Source organism: Neofelis nebulosa, chromosome 13, assembly GCF_028018385.1.
Source record: "Neofelis nebulosa isolate mNeoNeb1 chromosome 13, mNeoNeb1.pri, whole genome shotgun sequence".
Classification (NCBI taxonomy): domain Eukaryota; kingdom Metazoa; phylum Chordata; class Mammalia; order Carnivora; family Felidae; genus Neofelis; species Neofelis nebulosa.
This window is the reverse complement of record NC_080794.1, coordinates 75,651,193-75,669,857: the sequence shown is the minus strand read 5'-3', so window position 1 is coordinate 75,669,857 and position 18,665 is coordinate 75,651,193. Positions and strand designations below refer to the sequence as shown.

General features: G+C 45.4%; 1 long non-coding RNA gene across 6 annotated transcripts in view; it reads left to right on the top strand.

The window, feature by feature from the left end:
* The window catches only part of LOC131493401 (uncharacterized), a 144,027-nt gene that overhangs the window by 16,505 nt on the left and 108,857 nt on the right, over positions 1–18,665 (top strand). The window contains exon 4 of one of the 6 annotated variants that reach the window (XR_009252625.1): positions 403–1,443. The exons of the other annotated variants lie outside the window; for them this stretch is intronic. This is a non-coding gene — a long non-coding RNA (uncharacterized LOC131493401). Of the gene's footprint in view, positions 1–402; positions 1,444–18,665 lie in introns of those variants that run through there. 6 annotated transcript variants of the gene reach the window in all.

Here is an 18,665-nt window from a genome sequence, read left to right as displayed (position 1 = left end):
TCGTGGATGTTCTTGTATAAATGGAACCATTTGCCTAGCGTAATGTTTTCAAGGTTCACAGTCCACTTTGTAGCGTGTATTAAGGCTTCGTTCCTTTCTGCGGCTGAATAGTATTCCGTCGTGTGGTTATTCCACATTTCATTTATCCATCCAGCTGTTGGTGGCCATTTGGGTTGTTTCCACCATTTGGCTGTTTTCAGTAGTCTTGCTGTAAATATTTGTGTATGAGTTTTATTTCCAATTCTCGGGGGTCTATACCTGGGAGTGGGATTGCTGGATCCTGTGGTAATTCTATGTTTAATCCAACTGCTTGCTTTTTTTTTTTTTTTTTTTTAACATCCATAGACTGATGACTCCAAAATCTGTATCCCTGGCCTGATTTCTCCCAGCTTTCTCCTTCAGATCTCTTCTGGGATTCAGACGTCTTACAGTTGACTTGACTTATCCAGCACTGAGACTGTTAGTCTCTACTCCCTCCAGACTCCTCCTCCAGTCTTCCCAGCTCAGGAAATAGCACTGCCATTCACGTAGGTACTTGGGTGGAGACCCAAGGGCTCTCCCTCAGTTTGCCCCTTTCCACCTCTCCCCAGATGCAGTCCATCAGCAAGTGCTGTGGGCTCTGTGTTTGCAACACGCTCACATTTTCCCTGCTGCTACTTTGGTCCAAGCCACCATTGGTCTCCCACTAGACCCCCCCGCAACAGACGCCGGCAACTTCCACTCCTGGCCCTAGAGTTTATTCTCTGCTCTGTAGCCAAGAGTGGCTTTTAAAAAGATATATATGATCTTAAAATAATAATTAGAAAAAAAGATCACTTAGCTTTTCCTGCTTCAACACCCCCAGTGGTTTCACATCGCAGTTAGAACTAAACCCAAACTTGCTTCTGTGGTCGCAGGCGTGTGGTAATCTGTTGGCTGCCTCCCCTTTCCTTCTATCTCCCTGGCTCTCTGTGCTTTACCACACTGGCCCCTTTGTCCCTTGAGCTGGTACCTGCCACAGGGACCCTGAACTTGCTGTCCCTCTGTCAGAAATTCCACGGCGGTTCTTTCTCACTCCTGAAGCTTCCTCTCAAGTGTTACCTCCTTAGGGGGTCCTTGTCTGACCACCCCGTTCCCCCAACTCAGCCAGTCTTGGTCTTATCATACCAATGTCTTTTTTTTTTTTCATTAATATATCACTGACATTCCACATCCTTGTATGGAATTACCTTATTTATATCTATGTGTTTATTTTCACTTTTTGGTGTTTGTGCCCTGCCTTCCTCCCCTTTTCCCCAAATATAAGCCCCACGGGGACAAGAATTTTGTCAGTATTTGTGGCTGTCTCTCCAGACCTTGGAGAACGCCTGGCATCTGTGAGGCACAGAGAAAGCATTCGTTGGACGCTGTTGAAGGAGAAGAGTTCGACTCCCACCTGGTCCTGAAGAAATCCTCTTGATCCACTACCATTCCTCATTTTTCTTCTCCTCCTCACCGACATACTTCTAGAAGGAGCAGATCATACCCAATGTATTTATCTAGTCATGATTCTTCCCCTCTGTAACCCTAAACAACCCAGCTTTTCCCCCCACTACCATTCAGAAGTGCTTCCTCAAAGATTTCCAGAAGAGTCAAAAGCAGTTGCCTTGTGCACTATGCCCTTTCTGTAGCATCTGACATTGTCAACCCTTGTTCACATTCATGAATCTCCCTTTGAAATGTTGTCCTGTCTTGGCATGACTTCTGGATCTACCAGGGGCATGGTAAACCTGGGAATGCATCCCGGAGTGTCTCGGGCATGTATTGGGGGCTCCAGCCATCATACCTGGTGAGCAGGCTGGCTCTTAACCAGATAGATAGTCCAGAACGATTGCTATGGGTCAGTGGCATGAACTCCCCATGAAAAGCGCCAAAGGGAAGCCGCCCAAAGCTCCAAAGCCCCTCACTTCATTCAGGTGGTAACTTGGCAGTGGTATATCATTCTGGGTACCCGACAGTCAGGGAAGGTGCCCTCCACCCAAGGGTACCTGCTCTGCGTAGATGTCTCTGGGCTGTCAGTTGGTCTTTTATCTACAAAGTTAAGTAAGATCCTTTTTCTGTGCCTACAGAATCTTTTGATACATTCCTCTGGGTCAAAGTTGTATCTGCCACAGCTAGACACATGATGCTTTAAATCACAGCCCTTGTCTTGTTCCACTCAATTCCTACTTTGTGTGAGGGACATGGGGTTTGGGACTGCCCGTCCTCCCGTCTACTGGCTACATGACCTTGGACAGGTTAATGCATACCTTATATCCTCAGGCTCCACATGTGACAATTGAGCAGAACCACTAGGACCTCACGGGCACCTTGACTCTGTCACGAGGATGCCCAGAACATACAACCATCAGTGGCTCCCCATTGTCTTCTTAATTAGGTCTGGCATTCAGGCCCCCACCCCATGATTCTGGGTGGCTCCTTAGGATCCCACACAGGTTTTGCTGTCCCCAGCATACTGGGTCCTATGCCTTTGCTATGACCTTCCACTGCTTATGGGAGACCATCTTCCCCTTGAACTTTTCTTTGTTTTCTGGATTTTATTTTAAAAACAGCAACATGTATTAATTTAATAATCAGGAAAAAAAAAACCCTCTCACCATTAATATTGTTTTGAATACCCACCCTTATGTCAAAAGCCATGTGTCCATAAACTCCTTCTGGATGACCCATCATCTATGGGCACTCAGACGTTTGAATCCGCTGGATCGGCCCTTAAAGTATACAATGTCAAGTATGTATGGGAATATAATAAAAATATACAACCAACTGTTAGAGAAACAGAATGTAAACTCAGAGGGCAGATCTTCATTTCCACTGTAGTAACTGGTGGCTATCAAACTGCTTTGCCCATGATTTCCACAAATATTTGTTTAATTGAATTATTAACCAATGCATGTAAGAACAAGGGGGACCTACATGCCTTGTCTCTTGTGAATAGAATAAAAATAACCCCATGTCATCCATCAGATTAACTGATAAAAGGTTTTGTTCTTTTGCCCCGAGAGAGGGCTAGAAAGAGACCATTTAGAAACTTGTCTTTTCCAAACCCAGCAGTTTAATGCCACTTGAATGGATGAAAAACACAGCAGTTATAATGACATATGAGTTCATACCTATCTTCTGCTTTCCAGCCATGAAAGATACTGGATGTAGTTTATGAGGGCCAGCTCTCACGAGGGGATGGGGTGCCGCCCTCAGTCCCTGCCTCGCAGAACAGTAATTGCAAAGGAATGTTTATCCAGGCGCAGACTCATTTTTCTGAGGCTTGCCATTCGCTCACTCACACTGCTGTGCGTGGTTTCACTCTACCTGCCTCCTACCTTATTTTGTGGGAGCAGTTTAATTATGAGGGGATGAGTTCTTTCTTAAAGATTTTTAATTCCTCCTGGTGGTTCATAAAAAGAGAGCTAAGTGTTGCCGTTTTAATCCTATTGATTAGAACAGAAGGCTGAATAAGACAAATTATCTACTGTTTACTTGATCATCTGTTGAAATTGTCGGTCCTCTTTAAACGGGAGCCAAAATCCTCGATACATTTTTGGTGACTGTGATCATCATTCAACAGCTTTCTCTCCACACCTTCCTGTTGTGAAGTCTGTACAAATTCGGTGAGTTCTGGTCCAAAAGGAATTTGTAATTGAAACCAAAAGAAAGGCCAGTGTTTCTCAACCAATTTTGCTTCCCTGGAGGACACTTGGCAATGTGTGGAGATATTTTCGGTTGTTGTGACTTTGGAGAGGGTGCCGCCAGCATCTGGCAGGTAGAGGGAGCCCAGGGATGCTAAGAGTCCTATCATGTGCATAAGCAGCTCCACAACAAAGAATGACCTGACCCCACATTTCAACAGTCCTGAGGTTGAGAAACCCTGATATAAACATACGGCCTTAAATGCACAAACAGTTTAAAAATAGTGATAGATTGAGAAATGTCTACCTTCTATCTAGAAGGTCTAGACAAGAGATTGGAGGGACGGCGGACAACTTGATGCCTATCAGAATAGCCCCAGGTGGCAGAGTTAACCACCTTTCTTTCAAATTGGAGCAGGCTTTGTGAAAGGGACCAGGAGGGCGCGTGTGTATGCTGGCCTAAAAGCACTCTGAGTTTTGGGAGCCTGGTGGCTCAATTGGTCAAGCATCTAACTCTTGATTTCGGCTCAGGTCATGGTCTCACGGTTCGTGGGTTCAAGCCCCTCACGGGGCTCTGTGCTGATGGCACGGAGCCTGCTTGGGATCCTGTCTCCCTCCCTCTCTCTCTCTCTCTCTGCCTCTCCCCTGCTCGCTCTCTACCTATCTCTCATAAATAAACATTTAAAAAAATTTAAAAAAAAAAAAAATCACTCTGAGTTTTAACCCCGGGGTCTACATCTGACAAAAATGCCAGTCATTTAGGAAACCGTCGCTGCTCGCAAGCCCTTTAAATTGGGAGTGGTGGACTTTATTCTGCGATTATGAAATTACTCACAAAGGCCAGAAACAACTTCAAGTTCAGAATCATCTTGATTCATGGACCAAAAAGAAAAAGAGGAACCATTCAGCCAGCTCAAAGAAATTATTGCATCATTTCCTCGTGTGTGGTTCAGGTTAAAAATAACCTTTAATCCTCATCAAGAGTAAACTGACTTGTCCAAAAGAATTAGGAAATTACCTCAGAGCCAGGTTATAGGGTGGAGTGGAGAAGGGGCGATTCATCAAGGAAGAAATCACTTGCTATAGTTTAGGTTTAAAATTTCTGAATGACTATGGAAAAGGTGGGGCTGAGGGGGTACAGATGTGAAGGGAGAAGGGGGAGGAAGAGTTTGCATGTGTTGGGTGGGGAGACACATGTTCACTACCTGGGGAGGAGGAGGCTGGCTAGAGTGTCTTAAAGTGTTGGGCAACTGGGTGTTCTTTTGTTCTCAGTCTTGGGCAGTCTGCCTTGGCCTTGAGTGCTTGCAGAGATAGACGGTAAACCACAAGCTCTGCGCCTATTGGGCCAATGATGAAACATGAGAGAGGCCGGCCTTCGATGAGCCCGGGGGCATCTCAGCACCTCGGCGTCAATGCAACACATGGGGGACAAGAGCAGACATGTTTCTCGCTGGGTCACACTGCACAGGCTGTGAAGGAATGGGGAGGGATGGCGTATGTTGAACAAAGGAGGCTGTTTGACCTTTCCGATTAGCTGTAGATTTCAGCCGGCTGGCAGTCACTTCCAATTTGCCACTGTGTTAAAAACTACATAAAAGAAAAACCGAACAGAGGTGCTGTAAATGTGCCCTGAATTCACATTGAAGGCACTCAAATATAAGCAAAGATTGTCAAGGGCTGTGATGTCCTAGCTCACCGTCCCTCCAGTCTTGTAACTGGGGACACGACTTACTGCTCTGGAGGTAATCAACTAGACTCATTCTCCCTAGTCATTTCAGAAGCTGTGTGAATATGCATATTGTGGAAATTGGAACTTGAAAGATTAAGGTTTTTTTTTTTTCTTTTGAGGTTACACTGTACTAAAGTCGAAGTAAATCTTCACATCTGATCTTGTTTGTTTTTGTTTTTTTTTTTTCAACTCAAAACCACAAGAACTCTGAGCATGGTTTTTAGTACATGAGCAATACCACAATATCCTGTGTCATAAGCAAAAGAAATGAGCAAGAGAAATACGGTTTTCTTAGAACTGCTTAACCCAAGTGGGAGAATAGAAAACACGCAGGCTCGACCCAGGTTTAAGTCCTCCCTCACCACTCACACCTAGATCCTTGAGCAATGCTCTTCGTTTCTCTGAGATTCAGTCATTTCATCAGTCGAACGGAAATAACATTCCTTACTTCCTACGACTCGAATGGGAAATGAAGAAGCTAATGTGTGTAAGAGCCCTGCGTTTGGTGTGAGACCACCTGGAGTTTGGTAGGTGCTTAATGAATAGAATTTATGGTCATAGTTTTTTTTTTTTTTTCTGTTAGAGAAGTACAGTGTCTCTAGGAGGCATTGTTCTGTCGGTGATTATATATCACATTATCTAATATGCAACAACCATGTAGTTACCAGTAGTCAGTTCAACAAATGCCAGTGCAGTTTTCATTAGTATCATCATCAGAACCCCACTTCGAGGCACTCACAATACGGATTAAAACTTGCTCACCTGTTTGCGATTTCGATAAGCAGGGGGAAATTCAAAGATACCTGTGCATACGTAGATGAACGTCAACTGTTAGAACGATGCACCATAATGATTATGATATCATTTGGTTTAAAGGCTCAGGAGGTTTGGTCAGCAGAAGCAATAGCTCAAGGGAGATGCTGGGACTCCAGCCAATAACTTCTGACCTACAGACGGAGAAGAGACTCTGGGAACTGAAATGTCTCTTATCACATTTTAATTCAAAAAATAGACTCTTACACTCCAGAGCCAGAATCTATAAATGGAATAGGATATCAGGAAGAGTAGTTTTCAGGTGATAAATAGTACACTTGGCAAAGATCTTCCTACATGTGGCATCAGTGAAGCAAGGGGCTTTTTTTTCCCCTGCGTGTTCCTACCGTGTGTATCATCAAAACAGATGGATGTCTGGAACTTAATGATAATGCCACGGGTTTACGTAAGAGTTGTATACCAGGACACCTTGATATGTAGGATCTCAGAAGTGGGGAAACTTGTTGACTGGTCTATTCTCTTCATCCATCCATCTATCCACCTGTCACCCACCCGTCTCTCCACCCACCTATCTACCATCCCACTATCTACCGGCCCACCCATCCATCCATTCAACTAACATTAATTGAATGCACACTTTCTGCCAGACCCTGGGCTGGAGGCCAAGGCAACAAAGATGGAAAGGCTCAATTCTACTCCTCAAGGACCTTTCAAAGCACTGAGAGTTGGACACAGCCAAAAGGGAGATACGTTCAGAATTCAGTGAGTTACACATGCGTTGGGCACGTAGCCAACTTTTAGTAAATACCGAAGAAAGACAATAGAAACCAACCACAGGTGTGTGGGGAGACATGCCATGGCCAGCTCGCTCTCTGCATCATTTCTTTTGAGAATAAGGGACTTTGAGGCTGACTTTCCTCAATTCGGGGGGAATAACTGTAGCGAGTAGGTGGCTCTTGCCTCTTTCTGGCCCACGTTCCTCATCTCCAGAGAGAATGCTTCTGTGGCTTAAAGCCTTTCATGGAGAAAGTTCTCCCTAGCAGGCTGTCTTCACTGCTAGCGAGAGAGGGCCCTTTGCTGCGTGTTTCCTCACTGACGATCTTGGTAGAAGAAGCCTAGGAGTCACTTTCACGTTCGGCCGCCGAGTGGGCTGGACGGGGGCCATCTTTGTTACTCTCCCTTTATCTAATATGTGTGTACGGGGAAGCCAGGAATGGGTTTTTAGAAGAAATACTCGGAAAAGTTAAAAAAAAAAAATAGCACAAATGTCATCCCCAGTTGTGCCTTATGGCTCATTTCAGTTTGTCTCCTGTGCGTTTTGCCAAGGACTTAGCCATGTATACTTGGGCTTTTTTGAATCAGAATTTCAAACTCCATGGAAACTCTGGTGCCACTGTTGTTGTTGTTGTTGTTGTTGTTTTGACAAACAAAAATTTGAATGTCACACTTGTCTGTTTTAAACATTAGCAAAACCGCAATTGACTTTCATAGAATTCTGAGTTATAATAACTTTCACCTACTTGGATTTGGTTTGCAGTTTTGGCATGGGCTGATGAGAGCTAAAATATTGTTCCGCTTTAAAAACTTTGTTTTCTGGTTTGGATTTGAGAGGTTCTGGAGGTTGGAAGTTTGAAAGGAATCATTACAAAACCCATCAGCATCAGTCAAATTACCGGGACCACGGGGGTACATGGTGTTCCTTTCCAGCCTTATGGAAATTGTCTCATCAATTCTAATCTGGCCATTGTCACCGGGGCGAGGAATCAATCAAACCAACAAGTATTTATCCAGGACTTGTTACGCACTGAGCGCAGTTTCAGGGTACTATTTGGAAGAGGAGCAGGACAATGTGTAGATGTCTAAGGCACATTCCTTCATTATGGGAACGAGTATGAAGGAAAATCGCAATTGTTCTTCTCAAAATTCTGTCTACCTTGATCATTAGCTTTGAATAGATGTATGATTTTAGGTTACCAGGTTGAACATATCATAACTGCTCTGTACTTCCAATGCCCAATGAGTTATTTGGGGGAGCGAAAGCCCACAAACTTATTATACCAGTCTGCTATTTTCTTTTTTACAATTGCTGCTGATTTGGGCAGCATGGAAAGGACCCTGCCTCCCGTCTGCTGAAGAGCGGTAGTCAACAGTAGAGAAAGGGCTTCAAGGGAAATCTTTCCTCCCTGGCGTCCGGGCTGCTGAGTGAGCGGGGCAATGGTCAGCAAGGCCCTGCATGCCAGTTGGTAGTGTGTGGTCTTTCAGGACCACGAAGCAGACCAGCAGGCAGATAGATAGACACTGATGTCCTGTCCATAGTCATGGAAAAGGGGGCAGTGGCCAGGTTATGTAACAGTCTGACTTTAAGAGACGTTCAGACCCTTTTCCAATATAATAAAGCCACAGTTGAGAAGTATAAGGAGAACTTTCTCCTGTACCGTCCAGCTGTGGAGGCATTCAAACCACCCGTGATTTTCCTAACGGCTCCATCAAGGTATCATTTGGCATAAAAGCCCACCCACCATAAGCGCATGTTTCAACGAGTTTTAGTAAATTCATACAACCGTGCAGCCATCAGGATAATCCAGTTATAGAACACTCCCAGTATCCCCGAAGCCACCACAGACCCCTCTGCGGTCAATCTCTTCTCCCACCCGCAGGCCCAGACAACCTCTCATCTGCTCTTTGGTCTAGAAATTTCACATAAGTGGAATCATACAGCATGTTGTCTTCTGCGTCTGGCTTCTTTCACTCTGCACCACGGTTTTAAGTTTCATTCATGTTGTTTCACGTATGGGTAATTCACTCCTTTTTATTTCTGAGGAGTGTTCCATCGTATGGCTAGACCACTTTGTGAATCTTGTCATCAGCTGATGAACACTTAGAGGGTTTCCAGTTTTTGCTATAATAACTCTGTCACTGAAAATTTTAAGTAACACGCGACACTCGTGGCGAACTGGCCATGGGATCCACTCCCGATTTTGGGTCATCATGTTGCTGCACCAGTTCTGAAATAGACTTCTATTGGGTGCACACGATATAAAACACGTTGGAAAGCGGGAAGTTATTAGGCGGATATTCTGCCCAGTTAAAACCTCAGTTGAACCCCATGGGCTAGGTCCTAGAGGTTTGGGATGAGTCAACTTTCTCCAAAAGCAAGAGAAATTCGCCCAAAGACACTCTCATTTTTTTTTTTTTTTTGGCCGCTTACTGCATCTGTTTTCTTACTCTGCAAGCACTTCCTGTCTCTAGCTACACCCCCCCCCCCACCCCCGACTTCATCATCCATGCATGCACAAGTATTTCATGGACCTTCCCTTGTGTTATGGTAGGTGCAGTAGTAGATATGAAAAGGAATCAAACATGAAGGTTTTAACCAGTCTTGCACGGGCCTCCAAGTCAGCTTTTTGAATATTTTTGACTGAGACCCGCAGTGAGAAATTCATCTTACTCTCTATAAATAACCAAAACGAAAGTTTCGTAAAATGGTACTTAACATTACCACGTGTAGTGTGCTGTGTTATTTTCTATCTCATTAAAGAAGAGTCGACTGCAACCCACTGAATGAGTTTTGCCAACACTTGTGGGTTGCATCTTGCAATTTTAAAAAGAGTTTCACAAACTGTTAACACTGAAGGATAAAGAGGGAGAGGACGATGCTTACTTACCACCCTGGAGGACTAGGGCTTGGGAGAATGGTATGGGGGGGGGGGTGACCTGGCGGTGGACGGTGTTAGAGCGTGGGTGGGAGGACCTTCTTAGGAACGCAGATGCCACTCGGACCCTTGTTCATCTAGTTTCTTCCAGGGCTTGGACTTACCATCCCGGTAAGTCCTATGTGATGGAGAAGCCAGGCCCCTGTGGCTTGGCAGAGGTGGGTGGCCGAAGAAGTGACAGCGAGAGGAATTTTCCTTCCTTCCCAGCGAATAGAACAAGCCCAACCTCAAGCAAATGTGCCCTCAGTTATTTGAAATTTACTGCCCTTGGATTTGATAATACTTCTCTTAGAGGAGCTGAAATGCACGGGAACTGAGCAGATTTTATGATCTCCCTGGAAGACCAAACACTTAGGCTGTGTTTCCATCTCTTTCTGAATCAATAATTATCTTTGGCTTGTTTTTCTTTCCTCTTCGTCCAATCCTTTAAAAAATTCCTTCTCTAGCCTGTTTTCTTTCCGCTGTCTTTCTTATGAAATAACTACAGCTGGGCACTGGAACAAACCATCTCCTTTCAGTCAGTGCCACACGAATCCTTTATTTGGTCTTTTTATTAGGGGCTCCGTCCTTAAGTCTCGAGGGTGACAGGTGCTGTGACACAGGTGGCTTTCAGATAAGCAGGGCAGGAATTGTTTTTTTTTTTTTTAAAGCATTTATTGAGAAGTTATTCCTGACTAAGCATTTGACCTACTTTGTCTCATTTAATTCTCGGAATGAGCCCACGAAGAAGACCTCCTTGCCCCCATTTTCCAAAATTGAAATTGGGGCTCAGGGAGGTGAGCCTACCCGAGATCACAAAGCCGTTAAGTGGTGGAGTTGGAATTCCACCCCGACCCTGCTGACTCTAGAAGCATGGTACCAATGCAGCAAACATTCACCGAGAATCTATTATGTTCAGGCATCCTCCCTGTCCTGGGAGGTTCACGGCACGTACAGTGCGACCTGGACACAAGACGAGCTGGGAGCTATGGCAAGTCGGTCTGGGGGATCCGTGGGGGAGAAGCTGTGGGGGTGGAGGTTTATCTGTAGGAAGGGGAGAGCTCCTGGAGGTTTCTGAGCAGGGAGGTCATGTGGCAGGTGGAAGCTACATCTGGGAGCAGGCGGGAGGTGACGGGGGGGGGGCGGGGGGCGTCTGGCTCAGGAAGGTGGAGGGGTTGGAGTGTGGGGGGGGGGCAGGCAGAGAGGAATGCCGTGAATGCGGGAGCCCGACCAGACTTGATGGCTGATTCTGTCCAGGCATCAGATCATCCCGCTTACTCCTCCCGCCGTTGTGGCTGACCGGAGCGACCCTCTCCCTGGCTCGTCTAAGATACCCCCTTTGGGAAAAGTCCCTGAGCCCTTGTTAGTCCTGAATTCTGCTCCTGGGAGAACCGCTGTTGCTTCTCGCCTCTGGCTGCTGCCGGATTTGGCTAGAGGTCTGTTCCTTGGGTATCCTGAACTCATTAGTGTGTGACAAGTTTAACTGCTCTCCACCACAACAAATTATTTCACATTTTCCCCAGTTGCGTTTTACGTGATTTGGGAGCCTGTGAGTTTTCCTCGCTTTGGACCAAGTTCCACATCGCGCCCTGCAATATGGTGCCCCCATCTGCCACTGTTTCCTACAGCGTTTAGCCTAAAAAACCTTGAGTAAAGCCTTCCACGTTGGTGGATTCCCATTTTCAACATTTTCCTCCAGCTTTGTCATTTCCTCCACCCGAGACGGAATCTTGTGTTTCAAAAACACAGGGCTCAGGCTGGCACCGCCCATGCCTGTGACCTCGGTCATTTCTGTCCCTCCCTGTGTTTGGCTGCACAGCCCTTCCAGCCACAGGCCTCTTGGTCTTTGGGAAAGAGGTGAAGTGGTCACAGCACCTCCTAGCCCTCTGCAACTGGGAAAGGTCGGGATTAAAAAAAAAAAATTATTTAACGTTTATTTATTTTTGAGACAGAGAGAGACAGAGCATGAACAGGGGAGGGTCAGAGAGAGGGAGACACAGAATCTGAAACAGGCTCCAGGCTCTGAGCGGTCAGCACAGAGCCCGACGCGGGGCTCGAACTCACAGACCACGAGATCATGACCCGAGCCGAAGTCGGCCGCTTAACCGACTGAGCCACCCAGGCGCCCAGGTCGGGATTTTAAAGTTACAAGTTAAGGCAACAGCTCTAGCAGTCTGGGCCAGTGGTGCCTCTGAGAAACAGCATAATGCAGCGATCCCTTTATCTTCCAATAATTTTCGAACTAAGACAAGCAACTGGGAAAAGCCAGGATTGGCGAGTAGAAATGGGGCCCACTGGCTGTGAGACCTAAGGGGAGCTGACTTAATGGTCTTGGGACCTCAGCATTGTTGTGTCTAAAATGGGTTCAGAGATCACCACTGCCTCCTAGATGGGCACCATGGCTGGATGAGCTAAGATTCACACCTGGCACAGGTGGGCATGTCCTCATTATCTTCGCCTTGTTTGCTTTCGTGCCTTCGGCTTGGTTGGTCCCTTACCTCCTCTGAGGCAGAATAGCACAGTGGTTAAGAATGTGGCCTCTAGGGTCAGACTGTAAGCGTTTGGATCCTGGCTCTGCTTCCTCGTTTATGTGTGACTTTGGGCAAGTTGGCTTCAAAGCACCTGTGCCTCGGTCTGCCCACAGATATCGGGGCTGTTGTGGGCATTAAGGGAGCTGATCTTTGCAGTCCTTGAATGTCAAGACTCTTTGGAGCCACCAGCTGGTCAGGGGAGCAGGCCTTTGGTCGTCTTCCCTTTTCTTGCAGTTGCTTATTCCTTCTCTCCGATGAAAGACCCAACACAACTTGAAATTCAGTGCCAGCGAAGACCTGCCGTGAGTCTGGGCTTCTATGTGTGACTTCTGAGAACGCCATAGAGCTCTAGAAGCTTTGGAAGCTTTACTCTTCTCTTGGACACATTTCCGGTGGTGGTTAAGCTTTCTGAACAGGCCAGTTCCTTCAAAAGAAAAAAAATTTAGAGAACTTTTATTTATTTTTTTTTTTATTTTTTTTATTTTTTTTATTTTTTTAAAGGCTTTCATCTTTTCTTTTTTTTTAAAAATTTTTTTTTTTTTCAACATTTTTTATTTATTTTTGGGACAGAGAGAGACAGAGCATGAACGGGGGAGGGGCAGAGAGAGAGGGAGACACAGAATCGGAAACAGGCTCCAGGCTCCGAGCCATCGGCCCAGAGCCCGACGCGGGGCTCGAACTCACGGACCGCGAGATCGTGACCTGGCTGAAGTCGGACGCTTAACCGACGGCGCCACCCAGGCGCCCCGAGAACTTTTTTTTTTTTAATTTTAAAAAATGATGGTAAAGTATATGTCACATTTGACATTATACAATTTGACATTTTAGCCTTATTTCAGTGTGCAGGTCAGTGGCATGAAGTACATTCCCATCGTTGTGTGACTGTCACCACCATCCAGCTCCAGAACTTTTTCGTCTTGTAAAACTGAAACCCTGTGCCTGTTAAACGCTGACTCCCCGTTCCGCTCTCCCTCTGGCTCCAAACACCCGCCATCCTGCTTTCTGTCCCTGTGAATTTGACGCCTCCGGGTACCTTGTGCCAGTGGAATCATACAGTATTTGTCCTTTTGTGTCCGGCTTCTTTCACTAGGCAAGGTTCACCCATGTGGTAGCAGGTGTCAGATTTTGCTTCCTTTTTCCAGGCCAAGTAATATTCCATTGTGTGTGTATCTACCCCATTTTGCGGATCCCTTCCCGTCAGTATATATTTGTGTTGCTTCTACTTCTTGGCTGTTGTGGATAATGCTGTGAAGATGGGTGTGAAGATCTCCCTTTGAGACCCTGCTTTCAGTTCTTTTGGGTCTATACCCAGAAGTAAGGTTGCTGGATCGTAGGGTAGCTCTATTTTTGATTTTTTTTTTTTTAAGGAACCTCCGCAGTTTTCCGTAGTGGCTACTCTAATTTTACAACCCCATCAATAGGGCACAAGTGTTCCAACTTCTCCACAACATCACAGACGCCTGTCACTTTCTGTTGTTTTCTTTTTTTTCAGAGCAGCCATCCTCATGGGTGTGAGGTGATAACTCGTGGTTTTTGATTTACATTCTTCTGATGATTTCGTGGTGTTGGGCATCTTTTCATATTCGTATGCTTGTTGACCATTTGTAGATCATCTTTGGACACAAGCTTATTCAAGTCCTTTGCTCATTTTTACATCAGGTTATTTGGTTATTTCACTGCTGAGATATAGGAATTCTTTAGATATTCTGGATGCTATCCCCTTATGAGGTACATGATTTGTAAGTCTTTTCTCCCATTCTGCGGGCTGCTTTTTCACTTTCTTGTCTGTACCTTTTGACACACAAAGCTTATCGAGTTTGATATAGTCCCATTTGGCTGTTTTTCTAAGTAACTTCATATGAAGACAAAAAGAAGTATGGCTATTTCCCCCGTGTACATGTACATATCATATTCTAAATAAACTTTTATTTAAAACATTTTTAAGTTTGTTTATTTATTTTGAGGAAGAGAGCAAGCAGGGTAGGGACAGAGAGAGGGGAGAGAGAGGGAATCCCACGCAGGCTCTGCACTGATGCGGGGCTCGAACTCACAAACCATGAGATCATGACCCAAGCCAAAATCAAGAGTCAGATGCTTAACCGACTGAGCCACCCAGGTGGTCCTCTAAATAAACTTTTAGCAGTTAAGTTAAGCGGTGGAACAAATCTATAATAATAGTAAATAATAATAATAATAATAATAATAGCAAATTATAACATCTCCGTATCATTTCATTTGGTGCAAGAGAAAAATGGTCATGATGCTCATTATAGAGTAGTCAGAAATTGAGCTGAACAGGGCAGGGGTTAAGTACAGTTTCTGTAGTCTGGGTTCTGGGTCCAGGCCCCACGCCCCTCTTGGCCAGTTCATCTGAATGCTTACCCAGTTCTCTGAGCCTTAATTTCTCATCTTTAAGATGAGATGATAACAGCTTCTGTGTTCTCTTGAGAACTAGGTGTGCCGGTGTCTGCTGAGTGCCCGAGAGAGGACCTGGCATGAAGTAAGAACGGGCTCAGTAACCCGCGGCCGTTGCTCTTCTAATCCCACCCTGACCAAGGTCCCCTGCTATTTCAGAAGTTTCCATTTGAAAAGGCATGGTGGCAAAACTATAGAGACAGAGAAAAGGTCATTGGTCTCCAGCGGTTCAAGTAGGGGTGAGGTGAACAGGCGGAGCACGGGGGGTTTGGAAGGCAGGGAAACGATTCTGTGCGATAACAGTGGATACAGGACATTTTGCATTTGTTAGTATCTATACAATGGGCAACACACACAAAAACGAACCCTCATGTGAACTCTGGACATCTGTTAACAATATCGTGTTGGGGCACCTGGGTGACTCAGTTGGTTGAGCGTCCAACTCTTGATTTCAGCTCAGGTCATGATCTCACGGTTCCCGAGATCGAGCCCCGCATTGGGCTCCATGCTGACAGTGCAGAGCCTGCTTGGGATTCTCTCTCTCCCCCTCCCTCTGCCCTTCCCCTTATCATGCTCTCCCTCTCTCTCTCAAAAGTAAATAAGTACACATTTTTAAAAATATCATATTAATATTGGTTCATCACTTGTAATACATGTGTCACACTAATGCAGGATGTTACTAATAGGAGACACTGTGTATGAGGGGAGGGGTAGTGCTGTACTCTCTACTCAATTTTCTTGTAAGCCTAAACTGCTCTAAAAGTTAAAGTCTGTTAATGTTTTTAAGAAGGCATGGTAATCCACAAGACAACGTGCTGTCCCACCTCATTCCCTCCATCGTGGGGGAAACAGCTCTTCCCAGGGTACCTGCCAATGGGTGTTGTCTTAAGTTCTCCCATCACCTGATTATCTGCCTCCCCCATTTTATCCTTCACTAAGTTTCCCTCCTAAGGCACCATCTGTTGGGAAGGGAGTTTTGAATGGATCTGTCCTCTCCTGACAAAGAAAGACAGGAGTGTCCTCTCCTTCCTCAGACACTAATGTGAACAGCCAAAGATGGAGGGGCTGGGGCGAACAGTGAGAGCATTCATGACTTAACCCTTGGCTTCCATTTCCAACCGAGGAATTCATTGGTGATAGGTTCTTGTCCTAATTACAAGCCATCATCTCTTACTGGCTGTGCTACAGGTCAGAAGTAGCTTGTAAATAATAATTAAAATCTCATGCTTCCCAAGGGTATTTGGGTCCCCCCTAGGCTGACTCTAGGGGTTGCCCTCCCATGCTGTGCTGTTCGGCTTCCGTCCATGCTGATCACTCTAAAAACAATGGTTGCCATTTTTCTTTTTGAACCAAATCAGAAGATGGGGGAGAGGCTATAGCTTACATTTAACGCTAGGGAGACTAGTAGACAGCACATCCATATAGAAATATTCTGGACCAAGCAAGCTTGCCTTGCTTAGGTCAGTGTTCAAACTTTGAAACTGAAGTGCAATCACAAGCTTATGAACTATTGGACGCACCACCATCATATCAACCTTGAATGGTGCCTTTCGAACATTACAGCTGCACTACCCTGAAAGACAAAGATGTCAAGCTAAAGGTAAATAATATCAAGTGTAGAATACTCTTGAGTGTTTGAGAGATGGACATAATAATGTAATACTAGATTGCTGAAAAGCTTTGAAACTTTCCTCTGGGTGCTAAGCATAACCACCATGGCTGCCTTTCCATATGCCCTTCTTTGAAGTTACTCTCCATCCACAGGCCTCACCCAAGGCAGGGGCTGATCTGGCAATGTTTGTCGCATGTCATCGGCCCTATGGCCACAGCTGATTGGGTCACAGGGGCTCCTGACCTCAGAGAACAAATGCTGGATGGGGACAGAGAAGCTGGAGTTTACTGGGGGCCCCTGGAGCCCTAAGGTCATGTGAAGAAGACAGTTGGGCATGTGTCCTGGGAAGCGAGCTGCTTAGCTTGGGGGTTAAGTGCCTCACACAGGGAAGGCAGACGTGCAAGCAGAGGCAGAGACAGGACTACACTGCCCCAGAGAGAGGGACACGGACAGGGTAGCAGCCTGACGCCTCTCCAGTTCCCTGGGGGCCCACTGAACTTCCTGTACTAGGATCCCAGGAGGGGCCCCCTTTGCCTTATAATAACCTCCTTCTATAATAACTTCCCTGCTTTTTGAGAATCATCAATATCTGTTCCTGCCACCAAATACTCTGGGTAAAGAGCCCTCTGATGCTGAGTGTCTGTCTGTCCCATCAAAAGCAGACGTCTTTAAAAATTTTTTTAATGTTTATTTATTTTTGAGAGAGAGAGAGAGCGAGAGAGAGAGCAAGCATGAGCAGGGGAGGGGAAGAGAGAGGAGACACAGAACCCAAAGCAGACTCCAGGCTCTGAGCTGTCAGCACAGAGCCTGATGTGGGGCTCAAACTCACAAACTGTGAGATCATGACCTGAGCCGAAGTCGGATGCCTAACCGACTGAGCCACCCAGGTGCCGCCAAAAGCAACATCTTTAGCAATGCATTTCAAAATTGGGCAAAGGATTTTTTTATTTTTTAAATATTTATTTATTTTGAGAGAGAGAGAGAGAGAGAGAGAATCCCAAGAAAGCTCTGTGCTCTATCTCAGGAACTGTGAGTTCATGACCTGAGCCGTAATCGAGTCAGACGCTTAACCAACTGAGCCACCCAGGCACCTGGAGCAAAGGACTTTAATAGACATTTCCTCAGAGAAGATATACAAATGGCCAATGAGAATATGAAAGAATCCTCAATGTCATTAGTCATTAGGAGAATACAAATCAAAACCACAATGAGATACCACTTCATACCCATTAAGATGGCGATTATTTAAAAAAACCAAAAACCAAAGAAGAAGAAGAAGGAATATAACAAGTGTTGATGAAGACAAGCAGAATGGGAACCGTCCCAAGTTGCTGGTGGGGATCTAAAATGGCACAATGCTGCGGTGGTTCCTCAAAAAGTTAAACTTACCTTATGACCCAGGAATTCCACTCCTAGGTGGATACCCATAAGAATTGAAAGCGAAACCTCCAACAGATACTTGCGCCAGAATGTTGAAGAATGTGAATTATTGCAACATTATTCACAATAGTCAAAAGGTAGAAATAACCTAATATTCATCAATATGTTTTGTGTGGATAAACAAAAGTGACACACACACACACACATGCACACACACACACACACACACACACACACCGGACTATTATTCAGCCTTTAAAAAGAATGAAATTCCAATACATGCTACACCATGGATGAACCTTGAAAACATGCCTGCTGAAAACATGCCAGACGCGGAAGAACAAATGTATGATTTCACTTACAGGAGGTACCTAGAGTAGTCACATTCACAGAGACAGAAGGAGGGTGGTGGTTGCCAAGGGCTAGGGGGAGACTGAAGAGGGGAGTTGTTTAATGGGTGTAGAGTTTCAATTTGCAAGATGAAAAAGTTCTGGAGATGGCTGGTGGCGATGGTTGCACAACAGAGTGAATGCATTTAATGCTACTGGATTATATACTTAAAAATGGTTAAAATGGCAAACTGTATGTTACGTATGTTCTGCCACCATGAAAACAGACAGATAAAGGGCAGTGGAGAGCAGATTCCTTTCTTCCCTTCATCGTTTTACTATGGTCACTGAGCATCTGGCAAATGCCACTTGATGCTTCTGTGTCACGAAGGTCTGTGCTGCTGGATGTAGGTGAGACGTAGCAACGCGATAAGAGAGCGCTGTTGCCTGACCTGTGTTATAACCAGAATTGTTCCAGACCCGGTGGAGTCAAGTCCTAAAATGGTGACCAAATGAAGGATGGTTTTGAGCTTTCTCCGTGGAGCTGCTCCCGCTGAGA